The sequence below is a fragment of the Papio anubis genome, chromosome 8, assembly GCF_008728515.1.
Source record: "Papio anubis isolate 15944 chromosome 8, Panubis1.0, whole genome shotgun sequence".
NCBI lineage: Eukaryota > Metazoa > Chordata > Mammalia > Primates > Cercopithecidae > Papio > Papio anubis.
In genome coordinates, this window is record NC_044983.1 from 53,972,915 (window position 1) to 53,991,122 (window position 18,208).

Consider the following 18,208-nt stretch of genomic DNA (forward strand, 5'->3'; position numbering starts at 1 on the left):
GAAGAAGCTGCTCAGGCCCAAAGCCTTGGAGTCATCTTTGACTCTCCTCTGCACTTACACCCCCATATCACTCTGCACTTATCAAATTAACCTCCCAAAAATACCTGGAATGTACCCGCTTTTATCATCTCAGCCGCCGCCTCCCTCATCCAATTTGATATCATCTTTGACCTGCCTTCTTGAATAACTTCCTTCCTTACCTGCTTCTGATCTTGATTCCATTCATTCCGGTTGCCACATACTGGCTGTGTTCAGCATTTTAAAACATAAGTCAGATGTGTTACTTCTCTGTATGTGCCGGTGCAGTGGCTCCCCATCTCACTCAGAGTAAAGCTAAAGCCTATACAAGGATCTACATGATCTGCTACCAACGCACATACAAACCTACCTCTGTGACACTGAGTTCTTCAAGGCTCAGACGTTGAAAACTAATCCATTATTTAAGTGCATTCAGAAGATTAGAACTCAAACACAAAGTTTTAGAACAAAAAAAATGTTTCTGGATTTAGATCAATAAACCAGCATATAGATTCTTTTTTATTCTTTTTTTTTTTTTTTAATTTAATTTAGTTTAAAGTTCTGGGATACATGTGCAGGACATGCAGGTTTGTTACATAGGTAAACATATGCCATGGTGGTTCGCTGCACCTATCGACCCATCACCTGGGAATTATGCCCAACATGCATTAGTTATTTATCCTGATGTTCTCTCTACCCCCGATGCCCTGACAGGCCCCACTGTGTGTTGTTCCTTTCTTTGTGTCCATGTGTTTTCATGACATATATGATTTTTTAATCTACATGGCCTGATAAGAGACTAAGTTTGATGAATGACAGCCAGGTACCCTAGTGGCCCTAGGACTTACTTGTGAGTCATTACAACAGAGACTGCTTGGCTCCCAAAAGTCAAAATATGTACTATCTGGCTCTTTACAGGAGCAATTTTGCCTGTCCCTGGATTAGATAATATCTAACAGCCCATGCAGCTATAACATTCTGTGAGAGAGACATACTTGTCAGAGCCCTTGAGATCATGGGATCCTTCTGAGACCAGTTGTTTAAGTTATCTTCTTCCAGGACTCTGAGAGTTCCACCCTCAACTCTCAGGTACACGTCTACCTTTTATCCCATGCACTGTGCCTCACCACAGCTTCCCAGAAAAAACTCAGCAAATCCTCACCAGGTTAACTTCCGGGCTCACATATCTCACGGCTGCTTTGCACCAAGGCTTATTCTAGCAATCTTGAAATAAAATTTGCCAAATATGGCTATTTCTTTATTCAACAAACAATATATGAGTTAAAGTAACAAGAATGATAATCACAAAATGTTAGAGCTGCATGGGCTCTTAGATATTATCTAAATCAGGGACAGGCAAAATTATTCCTGCAAAGAGCCAGATAGTACATATTGTGGCTTTTGGGGGCCAAGCTGTCTCTGTTGTAATGACTCATCTCTGCCGGTATAGGGCAAAAACAGCCACAGAAAATATGCAAACAAATGGATGTGGCTGCGTTCCAATAAAACTTTATTTACAAAAATGTGCATCAAGCTGGATTTGGCCTGTAGACTATAGTTTACAGACCCCCGGTCTAACCCAAGTCAGTCATTTCATACATGCAGACAAAGTGATTTGACACAAAGCGTAAATGGTGACTCCTGTTCCAGATGGAACAGGACAGTCTCAGTGTATGTCTATTGTCTCAGTATAATTATTACTATGTCCTTTTACTCTCAAAAGTATCCCAGACTGAATAGTAAATTACATGATCACCAATTGTAATGTTATGTCCTTTGACTTATGTAAATCCCATATCTCTCATGTGTTAACAGCGCCCTACAAATAATTCAAAATTGAGTACACATATAGCACAGATAACACTATTATTTGAAAAATGACCAAAGTTTGTTAAGGGGGGCAGCAATATTGCTCAAATTTTTAATAGTCCAATACTAATTCATTTTCTAAAATTCAGTAAGTAATTTTGGATAATGGAACAACAGATTCAATTTATTATTATATGCTACATAAGTATCATGTAATTTAATTGTTCAAGAAAAATATCAATAGTTTTATTGTGTACAAACAAGCCATCTTTTGAAACACTAATTGCATTAAATATTAGGAAAATCGTAGGCCAAATATGTTCCATGTCATCCTAAGTTATACCATTACTCTATCCTATGACACACTCCAAAAGTTTCCTTCTTCCCACTGAACACGCTTTCTTAAAATATTCTGACATGGCTTCAAAGTCAAGTACGATCATAGATAGAGGCACTTTCTAGTCTTGAGTATCAGAACAAAGCAGTCACTCTGGGTCTTAACGGGAAGCAGAGGCTTCATGGGATTGCATTTTTTTCACTGTGCCCCTGCCTCTTGCTCTACCCTGGCTTATGCCTTTAGATTGGATCTGGAGTCTGAAGACACGCAGTGGAGCTGCCCACACAGAACACAAGTCACAGTTAACCCAGTGTTTCATCAGCAGCATCTGTGAATGAGTTCACCACCACCCGTTCTCTGGCAGAAATAAGATAGATTTGGTCCTTACTGATGAAGCATAAGGTTGTAATTGGGACAGCCAGTGACAACATGCCTGTGAGCATTGTTTGGTGTTTGAGAGGATTTACCATTTTAAATAGCTTTGAAAAGTGTGCCTAGTATGAGATTTATGTTTTTAGAAGAAATTACATTTAGGAAATAATTTTACTCACAGATGAAATATTTAATTTTCATGACGGAGCTATTTGGAATAAGCTTGGGGGACGATTCCAAATGAAAATCATAAAAGTTAATTTCATGGTTTAAAATATAGCCAGCACTTTTAGCTTATCCCACTAAACATGGGCCTGAGGCTTACAAATCATTCAGTCATCCTCTGCCCAAAATAAAATCTTATCTTTGGAGACATCTGTGTGAGTGGTTGAAATGCTCAAGGGCATACAATTATTCATGGCTATTGTTGCCAGTTTAAATAGAAAAGTACAAACAAATTAGCCTTATTTGAGACCTTCGGGTAGGGGCAGATTATGTGCTTTATAATTTATAAAACAGGCTATTTTTCCACACTTTCCATATATCATTCATTTGACTTAGATTCTAAGCTACTTGAGAGCACGGACCATACTTTTGTTTATAAGTTTCTCAGGAATTCCCTCGTAATGCCAAGAATTCTGGTTGGAATTGACTGCCCAGCTTTTAACAAATTCTTAATTACCACAGGTTTCATCGAAATCCTTAGCAATGCATACATTAGAATGCACTAATAAGTAAATGACCACTTCTCACTTCTTCCAGGAATTTTCATAGCTGACAAATAGGCCACAGATGAACCGTGAGGCGACTGACTTAAGGCACTGAACCTTTCCAGACCACACACCTGTGAGTTAAAGAGATAGAAAAACAGGAAAGGACTAACAGGACTGCCAAACACAGTCCACAACTTCCAATCTAGTAGGTCCACCAGGGACACAACACACCGCAGCATCCTCCGGTTTACACCATCCCCAATCTTGAAGCAATACTGAAGCTACTCTAAGATTTAAGAGCAATGCTCTCTTTCTTCTCACTACAGCGCCACTCTGGAGTGCGCAGAAACTCTGAAGGGTAAATCAACCAGATAGGAGTAAGGATGGTATGGAAGTTAAGGGGATGGATGAAGCAGATGAGCATCCACCAAAATCTGTCCCCACCTTTAAGCATGTGGCTGAGAGAGTACACAGAAGATACGCGGTCCTGGCAAAGAAGAGACACAGGCACCGAGACCCCATGGCCTCATACATCTGGTATATTCTGTCCTCATCTACCTGCCTCCCTTCCCAAGATGGACCCAAGTCACATAGCAGAAAGCAGTCCCTTCCTGACGTTGCTGACTAGGCTAAATTTCTAACCATAAAAGGAAGAATCTAACCATTTATCTCCTTGACTAATGCCTCTCAAGATTGCTAAAGCAAGAGTCAAACATCCCTGAACCTGACCATCTTCCAAGGTCACCGAAGTGAGACTCTGGCATTCCCGATAAGAACCAGACCGGATCCAGCTGACTGAAGACAGGATGGACTCCAGCACTGACCTTTCACTGAGTTTTTCCTCATTATAATCCCATGATAATACTAAAATTCACACACAGGTGTAGAGATTAACATGCTGTGAGACATGCGACCCATGAAAAGACATGTTATCAAACTGTGCAGGTGCTAAAAGTTATCTGCCTCTATGTGCCTGCATGTCGCTCCTTTTCCCACCTCATCGTCCTTAAAATGACCACAGCCAAGCCCTTCAGGGAGTCAGGACCTCTTTCCCATACGCTGCTCCCTTGCTTTGCTCAAACTACAAGCCTATTAAAACTTCTCTGAGAAAAATTTGTGTTTAGACAGGTGTAATTTATGCAAGAGCCAAGAGCTCGGTGGTCCTCCCTGCGGTAACAGCTAAGGTATACTATGCAGCCTCCCTCTCAGGTATGTGCAGCCATATGACTAAGTTCTCAACAGTTCAACGTGGGAAACTGAGATCTGCTATTTCCTTAGAGCCTGAGCCTTGAAACAGTGTACTTTCTTTTTCCAGAGGGATTAGTGTGAGCAGAACAAGGAGCCTACCTCCATCTCAGCTAATAGAATTGGGACTTTTACCTGTTCACAAGGTATTAGAGAGGAAGCATCCACGCCTTTAAAAACATCTAGACAAACTACACTTAACAGTTTATTTGAATGAATAATGATTTATGAATTGGGCAACATGCAGAACCAGAAGAGGTTCAGAGACCTCCACTGCAGTGGCATGGCAGCAAGCTTTTAATAGGCTGTATGTCGAAGAAACACACAAAAAAACATATTGGATTGATTAGGATGGAAAATTCCTACTAGAGGTTTGTTAGAAGTTGGTGATTGGTAAAGTCTCTAGTTTTGTTTTACGGTCTACGTTGGGCTTCAGCTTGCTCACATAGGAACTAAAAGTGCCAGAGCTGTGCCAGCCTAATGACCTCCCAATTCAAAAATTTTTAATAACCCTTTCTCTAAGCTCTCATTCCTCCAAATGGAAGGGGAATGATTTATCTGATTGGTAAAATTGGGCACAAGATTCCTTTTTCATGCCTGGCCTAGTCTGATGGCTCTCATTATAGATACTGTCTTACCCTCAAGGTGTACATCACCTTTTTATTAAGAGTTAACCCCACTCCTAGCCAATGAATATACCTGGGTCAGGAGTCAGACCAACCTTCTTTGGACAGACCTGGAAGCCATTTCTTTTGGCTTCTGCTTTCCTGGACTTAATGAATACAACATAGGCTGCCATTTTCAGGGCAGCCCTTTGGGTAAGTGCCCTCACAAATGGTACTCTTCAGACATAACTCTTTTCAGGAACAAGTCTCCAAGTCGAGATTGGAAGGAGAGGAGGTAGTTGAAAGCACTCTTTTGACTTTGGGCCCAAACATAGTCTCTCTTCACTGGGTTTACCATGTTACAATCCTCACCTTACTTTTGGGTGTATTTCTCAATTTGGTTCAGAACGTTAAGGGAAACAGGGATTTAATTGTTTGACACTTGTATACTTCACATAAGAGGGCAATACCATAAAGAAATATTACAAATTTTAACAAATATTTATTTGACTACTTCATCTCTGCTTTGAGAAATATAAATTTTGACTCATTAGGGTACCACATGGATATAATAATTTTTTGTTGATTGATGATTATTTGACATGATTTATCAGCAGTATTAAAAATGTGCTGTGGCTGAGACAGCTATGGGTCCACCAACAATTCATGCTTCCCTTCACCATAGGGTAGAGTGGCTAAGCCAGCCAGAGTCATTTCCTAGCTCTCTTGACATCTCTGCAAGGCCATATGTGTCTCTCTCACTGCGGAATGAGATTGGATGTGAGGTGCATCTTTTCTGTGCCAAGGAGCATAAGGAATGTGCCTTCCTCACTCAGCCTCTGTTCCTCCTTCCACTGGCCTGAAGCAGATTAGTGTGATAACCCTGGAGTCCATGTCCTGAAGATGGTGGAGCTCAATACCACTTAGAGGAGGGCGATTAGCAATACCCACTTAGAAATCTGAGTAAGAAATAAACTTTCGCTGTATTTTACCATTATCCATTTTAGTGTACTTATTACAGCAGATAGCACACCCTGACTAACAGAAGTGTATAGTGTTGTAGCCACAATTCTACTTATAGGCACTGATCCAAGGAAATAATTACAGATATGAAAAATTTTCATGTACATAAATAATACATTACAGTATTATTTATGAGCATGAAGGACTTGGAAACAATATGTCATACAAAAGTACTTCATTAGGTAAATATATTTATGATAGAATACTTTTAAGTATTTAAATTTTAATTTTAAATTAAATAATATAGTAATCATTTGAAAAATAACTCATTATCACTTAACGAAGTAGTTGCCACACTTTAGGCACTATTCTAGGTACTTTCATTGGCAACAACCCTGTTATCTACATTTTATGGATAAGAAAACTGAGACACAGAGGTAAAGTAACTTGGCTCGGGTCACACAGCCAATAGATAGCAGAGCTAAGAAAAGGACATACAGTAAATAATATGTGAAAATGCCTGTTAGAAATGAAGACTGAAAAGCAGAGAGCAAAATAGATATGCATTCTTATCCCTATTGTTTTGTGTGAGAGTTGGGTCAACTGGTGGACATTCATGAATTCATCCAATCATTCCTCCACCCAATCAGAACTATTTACTGAGTGCCTACCACAAGCCAGGCATTGCTCCCTGATCAGGAAAACGACTGAAATCATAGGCTTTACATTCACATAAAGGAAACATAAGAAACAAATAAATATATAATAAAATGCTAGCTTGATAATTCTTTGAAGAAGTCAAACTGGGTTAGAGGACAGAAATTGACAGAAGGGGGTACACTTTAGAAAGGACACCAGGGACTCACACCCAGGACTCCACTTCTCCCGTGTAAATTTGTCAACCTGGGGTTTCAGGCCTACCAGGACCTATGTCTATACACCACACCATTCGGCCACAGGAGAGGAGCAACCCTAAAAAAAATGGGGCTGGATGCAGAGGTCAGCAGGCACAGGGATGCTGGCAGGGAGACTGTCCCTGCCTTCTCCTCTGGGACTCCTGGCTTCGTGGCGTGGCCGGCAAGGAACCCCTACCACTGTGTGTCCACTGGTGCAGAAGGGAGGTTGGGAGTAGTGGGGAAGAAGGGGGAGAGGGTTAGGGGCCAGCACATGGTGCCCATGTGATAAGGTCCCTAAGCTTGGCCTGCCCTTTCCGAGAGGAGCCCAGCACTGCATGTTCCCATTTCCAAAGCAGCAACGCCATTCTCCGGATGCCTGGGGAAGTGAGATCACCTGCCCACAGTTAATGTGTGCGAGTGACGGGTGGAGGCCAGTTTGAGTGGAGTCTTTATGACTCCACTCAAGGCTGGGGAGGAGCCGCCAAGGTCCTGAAGCTGGGTTTGCACAGCATTGTGTTGATGAACACTGGATGTTCACGCACGAGGTGGGGCCCAGGGGCTGTGTCTCTGCTGCGGAGCCTCATGACTTGCCTCCTCAACTGAATTGTAAGTTTGTTAAAAGTAGGGACTAGGCCGGGCACGGTGGCTCAAGCCTGTAATCCCAGCACTTTGGAAGGCCAAGACGGGCAGATCACGAGGTCAGGAGATGGAGACCATCCTGGCTAACATGGTGAAACCCTTTCTCTACTAAAAAATAAAAAATAAAAAACTAGCCGGGCAAGGTGGCGGGCGCCTGTAGTCCCAGCTACTCGGGAGGTTGAGGCGGGGGAAATGGCGTGAACCAGGCAGGCGGAGCTTGCAGTGAGCTGAGATCCCGCCACTGCACTCTAACCTGGGCGACAGAGCGAGACTCCGTCTCAAAAAAAAAAAAAAGTAGAGACTAATGTGCCGACGTCAGTGGCTTTATAAAATGCTTAATGCAGATTCAATAAATAAATGAACAAATGGTAAAAACAATAATTTATTTAAATATAATTGCTTTAATTATAACTGAATTACTAAAACATAAAACTGACTTTTGTACATGTTAAAAGTGTTTTACTTTTTTTTGTATCACCTACTCTTAGAGATTGTACTTATGAGATTCTATGTGAAAAACACTATTCAGCATTTCCCAAGCACATAGTCGATGGTAGTTCTTATTATCGTTGTTGCTTTTTAAAAAAAATTTATACTCTGTTGATTCTAAAAAGATTTAAGGAGGTTTACAGAGATTAAAAAACAAGAAAACATAATGTTCCCTGAATTTTTCTGCCATTTTATTGAAAGGCTAAGAATTGTATTGCCACTGCTGGTTGCTCTGTAAAATTAGCAATCGTCAGGAGTTTATCTACTCCAGCAACATCTTTTAAAGAGCTACTATGTGCCAGATACTTCTCCAGGCTCTGAGGTGCCTGGGTCACATCTAGGTAAGAGGAAAATTGAAAAGTGACTAAATTATAAAGGAAAGCCAGGAACCACTTACCCTAAAGGTCAGGCTGATGGTCCATGTTAAGTGGCTGGCTGGGGAGGAGTACATATACATATATATACACATATACATATACATATACATATATGTATATGTATGCATGTACTCATCATCAGTTTTACTGATATGAAGCATTGCAGCACATCATCTATAATTAGTAATAAAACGTACAATATTCTTTTTCATTGATTCCATAGAGCCAATTGATTCTCAGAGAATACTTTAGTTTTGCAGAACTCTTGTATCCATAGCCAACCTGTCGTTGAAACTGAAGCATAATCTGTAAAAGTGAGTTGCTTCCCAACTCACTATTTTCCCAGTAAATTTAATGTCAATAAAAGTAACATGTGATATGAAAAAAAGGAAAGGATCATAAGAGAAGGCCTTTCTTCGGGGGTTGCGTTAATGGAGACAAGGAGGCAAGTCCTGCAGAGTTCTGGGCAAGGATTCTGTTCCAGGCAGAGGGAAGTGCAAAACCTTGAGGCAGGATCAAACTAGGATAATTTGAGGAACAGCAGAAAAATCCAAGTGACCGTAATGAAGTTCATGGAGAGAAGAGAGGGAGGAGGAAGCAGGCCCAGGCCACTCAGGGAAGGAGTCTGGATCTCTTCTGGGTGAGATAGAAGTGTTGCCATCTGAGTTCCCTGGGACAGACAATGAGGTGGAAATGTATGGGCAGGGAGTTTCTGAGAAGGGATATCAGGCATCTATATCTTCAGAAGTGTGAAGGAAGCAAGATTTGGCAGAGGAGGAAGTTGAACTGTGACGCAGCCTCTCCCTCTGGGAGCTCTCAATCTAGAACGTGCAATTCACTGCAGGCCATATATACTTGCATTGACTATCAGTAGGTGCAAAAGCTGTTATGGAGGAAACCATGGGTGAGACAACTCTCTTCAAGAGAGGCAGGTCCTAAAGAAAGACTTAGCAGAAGACTGTCAACAGTCCTAGCATCTGGAAAAATTAGTGCTTCAGCCCTACAGATGAGTATCTGGAAAAATCAGTGCTTCAGCCCTAAAAAGCATCTGGGCAGTGCAACAGAGCATGTGCTGTGGGAAGTTGTTAGTGGGTATTGAGCAAGGAAATGGCATGATTGGAATTATACTCTTAAGGAACACTCTTGTTGCTACATTGAAAATGATGGTTGGAAGTCAGAGCACCAGTAAGGAGACCAGTTAGAAAGCGAGTGGCCAATTTAGGCTTCTGACCCTGCACTGTCTAGAAAATAAGCCAGGAAGCAGTGTGGAGCCTGCTAAATGTCCAAAGCAATTCCTTTGTCACATCAGGGAATCAGAGCATCCATTGGAAGATCCTATTCATTCTTTCAACATGAGCAAGAATATCTGCAGAAAGTTACAAGAATCTCAGGAGACATCATCAGTCTCAGATCAAAGAGAGACAATGCCATGATCACTTGCAACAAATACATTAATAATTTGGTCCAGAAAACTGATGATCCTAAAAGGAAGGACATGCACCATAAAGGTGGCTTTGCTACATCCCATTTTAAAAGTAGGGAAATGGTGTGGCTGCTAATTCAAATTGAAATCTTTGGCCCAGGCTGCAAAAATCTTTACTGCAATAAAGTACAATAGGTGTATATGCAAAGTTCTAGACATGAAATTTAATGCTAAATCATCTAATATATGAATTCGTCAGATCATAGATTTAATTAGTAAATATTTTGCCAATTTGGATCTTAAAATATCTGCCCTCAAGAAACTGGTTCTGAAACTTTTGTATGCATGGGAACCACCTTGGATGCTTGTTTAAAATGCAAATTCCAAACTTCAACCCCAAAGACCTGGTGCAGGTCTGGGTATGACCCAAACACCCAGAATGACTCTGCGGGAGGTGGGTGATGGATAACCGTGAGAAGCACCATCTAGGGAACATTCACCAGAAAGCAGAAGGCAGCATGAGCAATCGTATGCAAGTGGAAATAGATCTGTAATTGTTGTTACCATAAACAGCCTCTGTCCAAAAAAGTTGTCACCCTTCAGTGTGCCTGAGTTGAAAATTTTCCTCAGTCTCAAGGTGCTATAAACCCAAGTTCATAATGCTAGCTGCAGAAAATAACAGCTGAAAGTGGTTAACCAAAGGAAGTACTACAGACTAAATCACAGGAAGATGGGTAATCATGTGTACTTACTGACGCATCTGCTGCAGTGCACAAGAAAGTTTTGGTTTCACACCCGAAGTGAAAGAATAACTTAAAATCCCATAAATAATACATTGAAGAGAGAAAAGTCATTCTAGTGCTGTATCTGGAGAGGCCCTGCTAAGATAAAAGGCTCTGTTCAGTGTTTATCTTGCTGCCAGAGAACAAGGCAAGCAGTGAGGCAGGGTTGTAATTGACCCAAAAGCACATATGAGAAATGAACCAAGGAGAGTGTGCAGTTAAAAACCTCATATAAAAAGAGAGCTGTAAAGTAAAAGTCCAGCAAATCTGCATTTCAAACGATATGAAAATATGTTTGATCTAGTATACTGATGCACTAAATTTGCATAAAATTCAACCTTTTGTCCTGGTGTGATTGGAAAGGTACAAAAATAAATTTGAGGTTAAAGCTTTAGCATCCTATCTCTCTTAGACATAAAAAGGATATAATTAACCAGAACAGCTGGTTACAACCTTCATTGGAAACTCTGGGAAGCCAATGTATTCCATTACTGATCCTAGAAGGTAAAATCTACAACAGATAATTGATTTGGTAATCCAAGATTCTTATCAATTCTGACCTACATAAAATCTAGTTGTCTTATAGGACCATATAACTTGTATCAGAGCATCCATATAATTGAGTTCTTATGTAAGTAGATGTTTAAAGCTGCCTCTGACTGAAGTTCAATTATCAAACCTGGAAGGAAGGAAGAAAAAGACTGTCATTTCATAATGGCTTGATACAGGAAGTTACATTTAGTATAAAAGTCAATTATTAATTATATATAGGAGCCAAGAAATAAAACAGAACAAAAGTCATTATTTTGATATTTATAATGTTTTACATTAATCTTGTCAACTGTTTTTTTCTTAGAAAAATACTGTATTTAAGATTTTTGTTTTACTCTTATTCTGAGCATACTCACAATGAATGGGAGGCAGCCCAAATAAAAAGGTGTCAGGATAAATCATGCTGCAATTTAAAGCTTACTGTTTATAATCTGGAATCAGAATGTAAAGTTAAATATATAACTTCCACTTCCATCCTTGATAGAGTAAATGGGAGATATGCCCTTCCACCAAAATCAACAATAAAACTGGACAAACTATTTAAAGCAATTTTTTCAGGCATTGAAAAATAGGTATCACAGAACTATGATCCTTGAGAGAAGAAAAACAATCAAAATAAACTTCATAATAACCTCAGTTTTCTGCCTGCAGGCATGTTCCTTCTGCAGCACATGGAGGCGGAGCCCAAGCAAAACACCAGTCTCAATGAACCAACATAAAGAGAACAGAGCTACAGACTGCTGGAGTAGCTGGAATTTGTAGAGCAGGATATTAAAGAAGTGAAAGCAGCACAGAAGTTTGCTCCATAAAGCATCATAAACTTTAAATCTTTGGCCAAGGGCTGTGCTATGCATCTGCAGGACAAGATTCTAAAACATCTAGCAGAGTTTACCTGCTGCAGGGATGAGACTTATATGGTGATACCAGAGGTTATAGAGTACTGAAAGATATTGGAGTTCCAGTCCAGTTATAATAGAGAGAGCCAACTAAGCAACTGTATCCCTGAGTAAGGGCCATAGGCTAGGACAAAGTTCAAAACAAAGGACTTTCAGACGCAAAGGAAATGACTCATCATTAATTTAACTGACTACCAAAACAAAATTCAACACTTTTTAAGAAAAGGTGATATCATCCAGACCACATGCAACACATCCACGTTGTTCAGTATGCAACACAAAGTTACTAGACACACATAAGTAATAATGCATGGCACATAATCGGGGGAAAATTAATAGAAACATTTTATCCTGACCCAGATATGATTATAATTATATTCAAGGACTTAAAGGAAAAGATAGTCATAATAAATGCATAGGTAGTAAAAATTAGTAGAGAAATGGAAACTATGGAGAAAAAATCAACAGTAAATTGTTAAATTTAAAAATATACCTGAAATTTTAAAATTCACTGCTAGATTTAATAGCAGATTTCAAAAAACACACAACTACTTAAATTTAAATCTAGATCAATGGAAATTATATGATAAGATCAGAAATAAAAAAGATTAGAAAAAGCAAATATAGCTTCAGTGACCTATGGTACAGCAATAAGTAACCTAATTGTAATTGAAATTCTACAAAAAGAGAAGGAAATGGGGTGAAAAAATGTTGAAGAAATTACAGTCAAAATTACTTATATTTAGTGAAAAACAAACTTACAGATCAATGAAGTCAGAACTCCAAGCTGGAGAAAGATAAAGAACAACACAACTAACAAGGGTAGACACATCATGGTCAAAGTATTAAACACAAAAGTCAAGAGGAAAATCTAAAAATTATTTAGAGGGGTAAAAAAAAAAGACAGCTTACATAAGATAAAAATCAAGAGATATACACAGATTTGTCATCAGAAACAATACACCAAGAAGACAATAAAATGATATACTTAAGGTGCTTAGAGAAATAAAAGCCCTGCTAATCTATAACTCAATGTTCAATGAAAATATGCCTCAAACATGAAGACAAAATGAAGACTGACAGAAAGAAAATAGCTGAAAGAATTAATCATTAGCGGATCTGCATTGCAAGAATGAAAATACTACCAGAATGAAAATTATGAGCTAGACAAAAAAAGAAGAGTGCTGGAAATGGTAATATGTGGGCAATATAAACCAGTTGTCTTGTCTTTCCATTACTCCAAAATAAAATTGGTTAAAGTAACATAATATTAAGAGTAATCACAAAATCACTAAAAAAAAAAAATGAAACAGATAAAAACAGCTAATATTCCAGTAAAGGAAATAAAACATGTTGCTACAAACACTTAATTTATCTGAAAGATGAAAATGTAGGAAAAATACAAACAAAAAAGATAAATAAAAAACAAAATAGCAAGATGGCAGACATAAATCTATCCACATAAATAATCGTATTAAAAGAGTTTAATATTCCAGTAACAATGCAAAGGAGCATCACTTAACTATGAACTGTCTACAAAAAACCTACTATAACTATAAAGTCACAAATCAAAAGTAAAAGGATGGAAAAATATGTATCTTGCAAAAACATATCATAAGGAAGCTGAAGTGGCTATAATAATACCACACAAAGAACACTTAAGGTGAAAAACAGAGATATGGAAGCATAATACATTATGATAAAAAAAAAATTCAACAAAAAAGCATAACAATTCTAAGTATTTATGTATCTAATAAGAGAGGTTTAAAATATGTTAATTAAAAATTGACAGAAATGAAAGGAGTCCACAAATCTACAATTAAAGCTGAAGATATTAGCACTCCATTTTTGGTAATTGATTACTGATTTTAAAAAAGGTAAACATAGAAATGTTGGAGCAAGATGGCTGAATAGGAACAGCTCCAGTCTCCAACTCCCAGCCTGAGCGACACAGAAGACCGGTGATTTCTGCATTTTCAACTGAGGTACTGGGTTCATCTCACTAGGGAGTGCCGGACAATCGGTGCTGGTCCACTGCTGCAGCCTGACCAGCAAGAGCTGAAGCAGGGCCAGGCATCACCTCACCTGGGAAGCGCAAGGGGAAAGGGAATCCCTTTTCCTAGTCAGGGGAACTGAGACACACAACACCTGGAAAATCAGGTAACTCCCACCCCAATACTGCGCTTTAAGCAAACAGGCATACCTGGAGATAATATCCCACACCTGGCCGGGAGGGTCCCATGCCCACGGAGCCTCCCTCATTGCTAGCACAGCAGTCTGCGATATCATGGCAAGGCAGCAGCGAGGCTGGGGGAGGGGTGCCCGCCATTGCTAAGGCTTCAGTAGGTAAACAAAGCCGCTGGGAAGCTCGAACTGGGTGGAGCTCACAGCAGCTCAAGGAAACCTGCCTGTCTCTGTAGACTCCACCTCTGGGGACAGGGCACAGATAACAACAAAAGCAGCAGAAACCTCTGCAGACGCAAAGGACTCTGTCTGACAGCTTTGAAGAGAGCAGTGGATCTCCCAACACAGAGGTTGAGATCTGAGAAGGGACAGACTGCCTGCTCAAGTGGGTCCCTGACCCCTGAGTAGCCTAACTGGGAGACATCCCCCACTAGGGGCAGTCTGACACCCCACACCTCACAGGGTGGAGTACACCCCTGAGAGGAAGCCTCCAAAGCAAGAATCAGACAGGTACACTCGCTGTTCGGCAATATTCTATCTTCTGCAGCCTCTGCTGCTGACACCCAGGCAAACAGGGTCTGGAGTGGACCTCAAGCAATCTCCAACAGACCTACAGCTGAGGGCCTGGACTGTTAGAAGGAAAACTATCAAACAGGAAGGACACCTACACCAAAACCCCATCAGAACATCACCATCATCAAAGACCAGAGGCAGATAAAACCACAAAGATGGGGAAAAAGCAGGGCAGAAAAGCTGGAAATTCAAAAAATAAGAGCGCATCTCCCCCGGCAAAGGAGCGCAGCTCATCGCCAGCAACGGATCAAAGCTTGACGGAGAAGGACTTTGACGAGATGAGAGAAGAAGGCTTCAGTCCATCAAACTTCTCAGAGCTAAAGGAGGAATTACGTACCCAGTGCAAAGAAACTAAAAATCTTGAAAAAAAAGTGGAAGAATTGATAGCTAGAGTAATTAATGCAGAGAAGGTCATAAACGAAATGCAAGAGATGAAAACCATGACACGAGAAATACGTGACGAATGCACAAGCTTCAGTAACCGACTAGATCAACTGGAATAAAGAGTATCAGCGATTAAGGATCAAATGAATGAAATGAAGTGAGAAGAGAAACCAAAAGAAAAAAGAAGAAAAAGAAATGAACAAAGCCTGCAAGAAGTATGGGATTATGTAAAAAGACCAAATCTACGTCTGATTGGGGTGCCTGAAAGTGAGGGGGAAAATGGAACCAAGTTGGAAAACACTCTTCAGGATATCATCCAGGAGAACTTCCCCAACCTAGTAGGGCAGGCCAACATTCAAATCCAGGAAATACAGAGAACGCCACAAAGATACTCCTTGAGAAGAGCAACTCCAAGACACATAATTGCCAGATTCACCAAAGTTGAAATGAAGGAAAAAATCTTAAGGGCAGCCAGAGAGAAAGGTCAGGTTACCCACAAAGGGAAGCCCATCAGACTAACAGCAGATCTCTCGGCAGAAACTCTCCAAGCCAGAAGAGAGTGGGGGCCAATATTCAACATGCTTAAAGAAAAGAATTTTAAACCCAGAATTTCATATCCAGCCAACCTAAGTTTCATAAGTGAAGGAGAAATAAAATCCTTTACAGATAAGCAAATGCTTAGAGATTTTGTCACCACTAGGCCTGCCTTACAAGAGACCCTGAAGGAAGCACTAAACATGGCAAGGAACAACCAGTACCAGCCATTGCAAAAACATGCCAAAATGTAAAGACCATCGAGGCTAGGAAGAAACTGCATCAACTAACAAGCAAAATAACCTGTAAATATCATAATGGCAGGATCAAGTTCACACATAACAATATTAATCTTAAATGTAAATGGACTAAATGCTCCAATTAAAAGACATAGACTGGCAAACTGGATAAAGAGTCAAGACCCATCAGTCTGCTGTATTCAGGAGACCCATCTCACATGCAGAGACATACATAGGCTCAAAATAAAGGGATGGAGGAAGATTTACCAAGCAAATGGAGAACAAAAGAAAGCAGAGGTTGCAATACTAGTCTCTGATAAAATAGACTTTAAACCATCAAAGATCAAAAGACACAAAGAAGGCCATTACATAATGGTAAAGGGATCAATTCAACAGGAAGAGCTAACTATCCTAAATATATATGCACCCAATACAGGAGCACCCAGATTCATAAAGCAAGTCCTTAGAGACTTACAAAGAGACTTAGACTCCCATACAATAATAATGGGTGACTTCAACACTCCACTGTCAACATTAGACAGATCAACGAGACAGAAAGTTAACAAGGATATCCAGGAATTGAACTCATCTCTGCAGCAAGCAGACCTAATAGACATAGAACTCTCCACCCCAAATCAACAGAATATACATTCTTCTCAGCACCACATCGTACTTACTCCAAAATTGACCACGTAATTGGAAGTAAAGCACTCCTCAGCAAATGTACAAGAACAGAAATTATAACAAACTGTCTCTCAGACCACAGTGCAATCAAACTAGAACTCAGGACTAAGAAACTCAATCAAAACCGCTCAACTACATGGAAACTGAACAACCTGCTCCTGAATGACTACTGGGTACATCACGAAATGAAGGCAGAAATAAAGATGTTCTTTGAAACCAATGAGAACAAAGATACAACATACCAGAATCTCTGGGACACATTTAAAGCAGTGTGTAGAGGGAAATTTATAGCACTAAATGCCCACAAGAGAAAGCAGGAAAGATCTAAAATTGACACTCTAACATCGCAATTAAAAGAATTAGAGAAGCAAGAGCAAACACATTCGAAAGCTAGCAGAAGGCTAGAAATAACTAAGATCAGAGCAGAACTGAAGGAGATAGAGACACAAAAAACCCTCCAAAAAATCAATGAATCCAGGAGTTGGTTTTTTGAAAAGATCAACAAAATTGACAGACCGCTAGCAAGACTAATAAAGAAGAAAAGAGAGAAGAATCAAATAGATGCAATAAAAAATGATAAAGGGGATATCACCACCAACCCCACAGAAATACAAACTACCATCAGAGAATACTATAAACACCTCTACGCAAATAAACTAGAAAATCTAGAAGAAATGGATAATTTCCTGAACACTTACACTCTTCCAAGACTAAACCAGGAAGAAGTTGAATTCCTGACTAGACCAATAGCAGGCTCTGAAATTGAGGCAATAATTAATAGCCTACCAACCAAAAAAAGTCCAGGACCAGATGGATTTACAGCTGAATTCTACCAGAGGTACAAAGAGGAGGTGGTACCATTCCTTCTGAAACTATTCCAATCAATAGAAAAAGAGGGAATCCTCCCTAACTCATTTGATGAGGCCAACATCATCCTGATACCAAAGCCTGGCAGAGATACAACAAAAAAAGAGAATTTTAGACCAATATCCCTGATGAACATCAATGCAAAAATCCTCAATAAAATACTGGCAAACCGGATTCAGCAGCACATCAAAAAGCTTATCCACCATGATCAAGTGGGCTTCATCCCTGGGATGCAAGGCTGGTTCAACATTCGCAAATCAATAAACGTAATCCAGCATATAAACAGAACCAAAGACAAGAACCACATGATTATCTCAATAGATGCAGAAAAGGCTTTTGACAAAATTCAACAGCCCTTCATGCTAAAAACGCTCAATAAATTCGGTATTGATGGAACGTACCTCAAAATAATAAGAGCTTTTTATGACAAACCCACAGCCAATCTCATACTGAATGGGCAAAAACTGGAAAAATTCCCTTTGAAAACTGGCACAAGACAGGGATGCCCTCTCTCACCACTCCTATTCAACATAGTGTTGGAAGTTCTGGCTAGGGCAATCAGGCAAGAGAAAGAAATCAAGGGTATTCAGTTAGGAAAAGAAGAAGTCAAATTGTCCCTGTTTGCAG

The 18,208-nt window shown here is 39.8% G+C and overlaps 1 long non-coding RNA gene across 1 annotated transcript; it reads left to right on the plus strand.

Annotated features, from left to right (window-relative positions):
* The first annotated feature begins 575 nt into the window (after window positions 1-575).
* LOC110743948 lies at window positions 576-13,450 on the plus strand. Its single transcript, XR_002523813.2, has 2 exons — window positions 576-7,564; window positions 11,872-13,450. It is a non-coding gene; the product is annotated as an uncharacterized LOC110743948 (long non-coding RNA).
* Window positions 13,451-18,208: the final 4,758 nt, after the last annotated feature.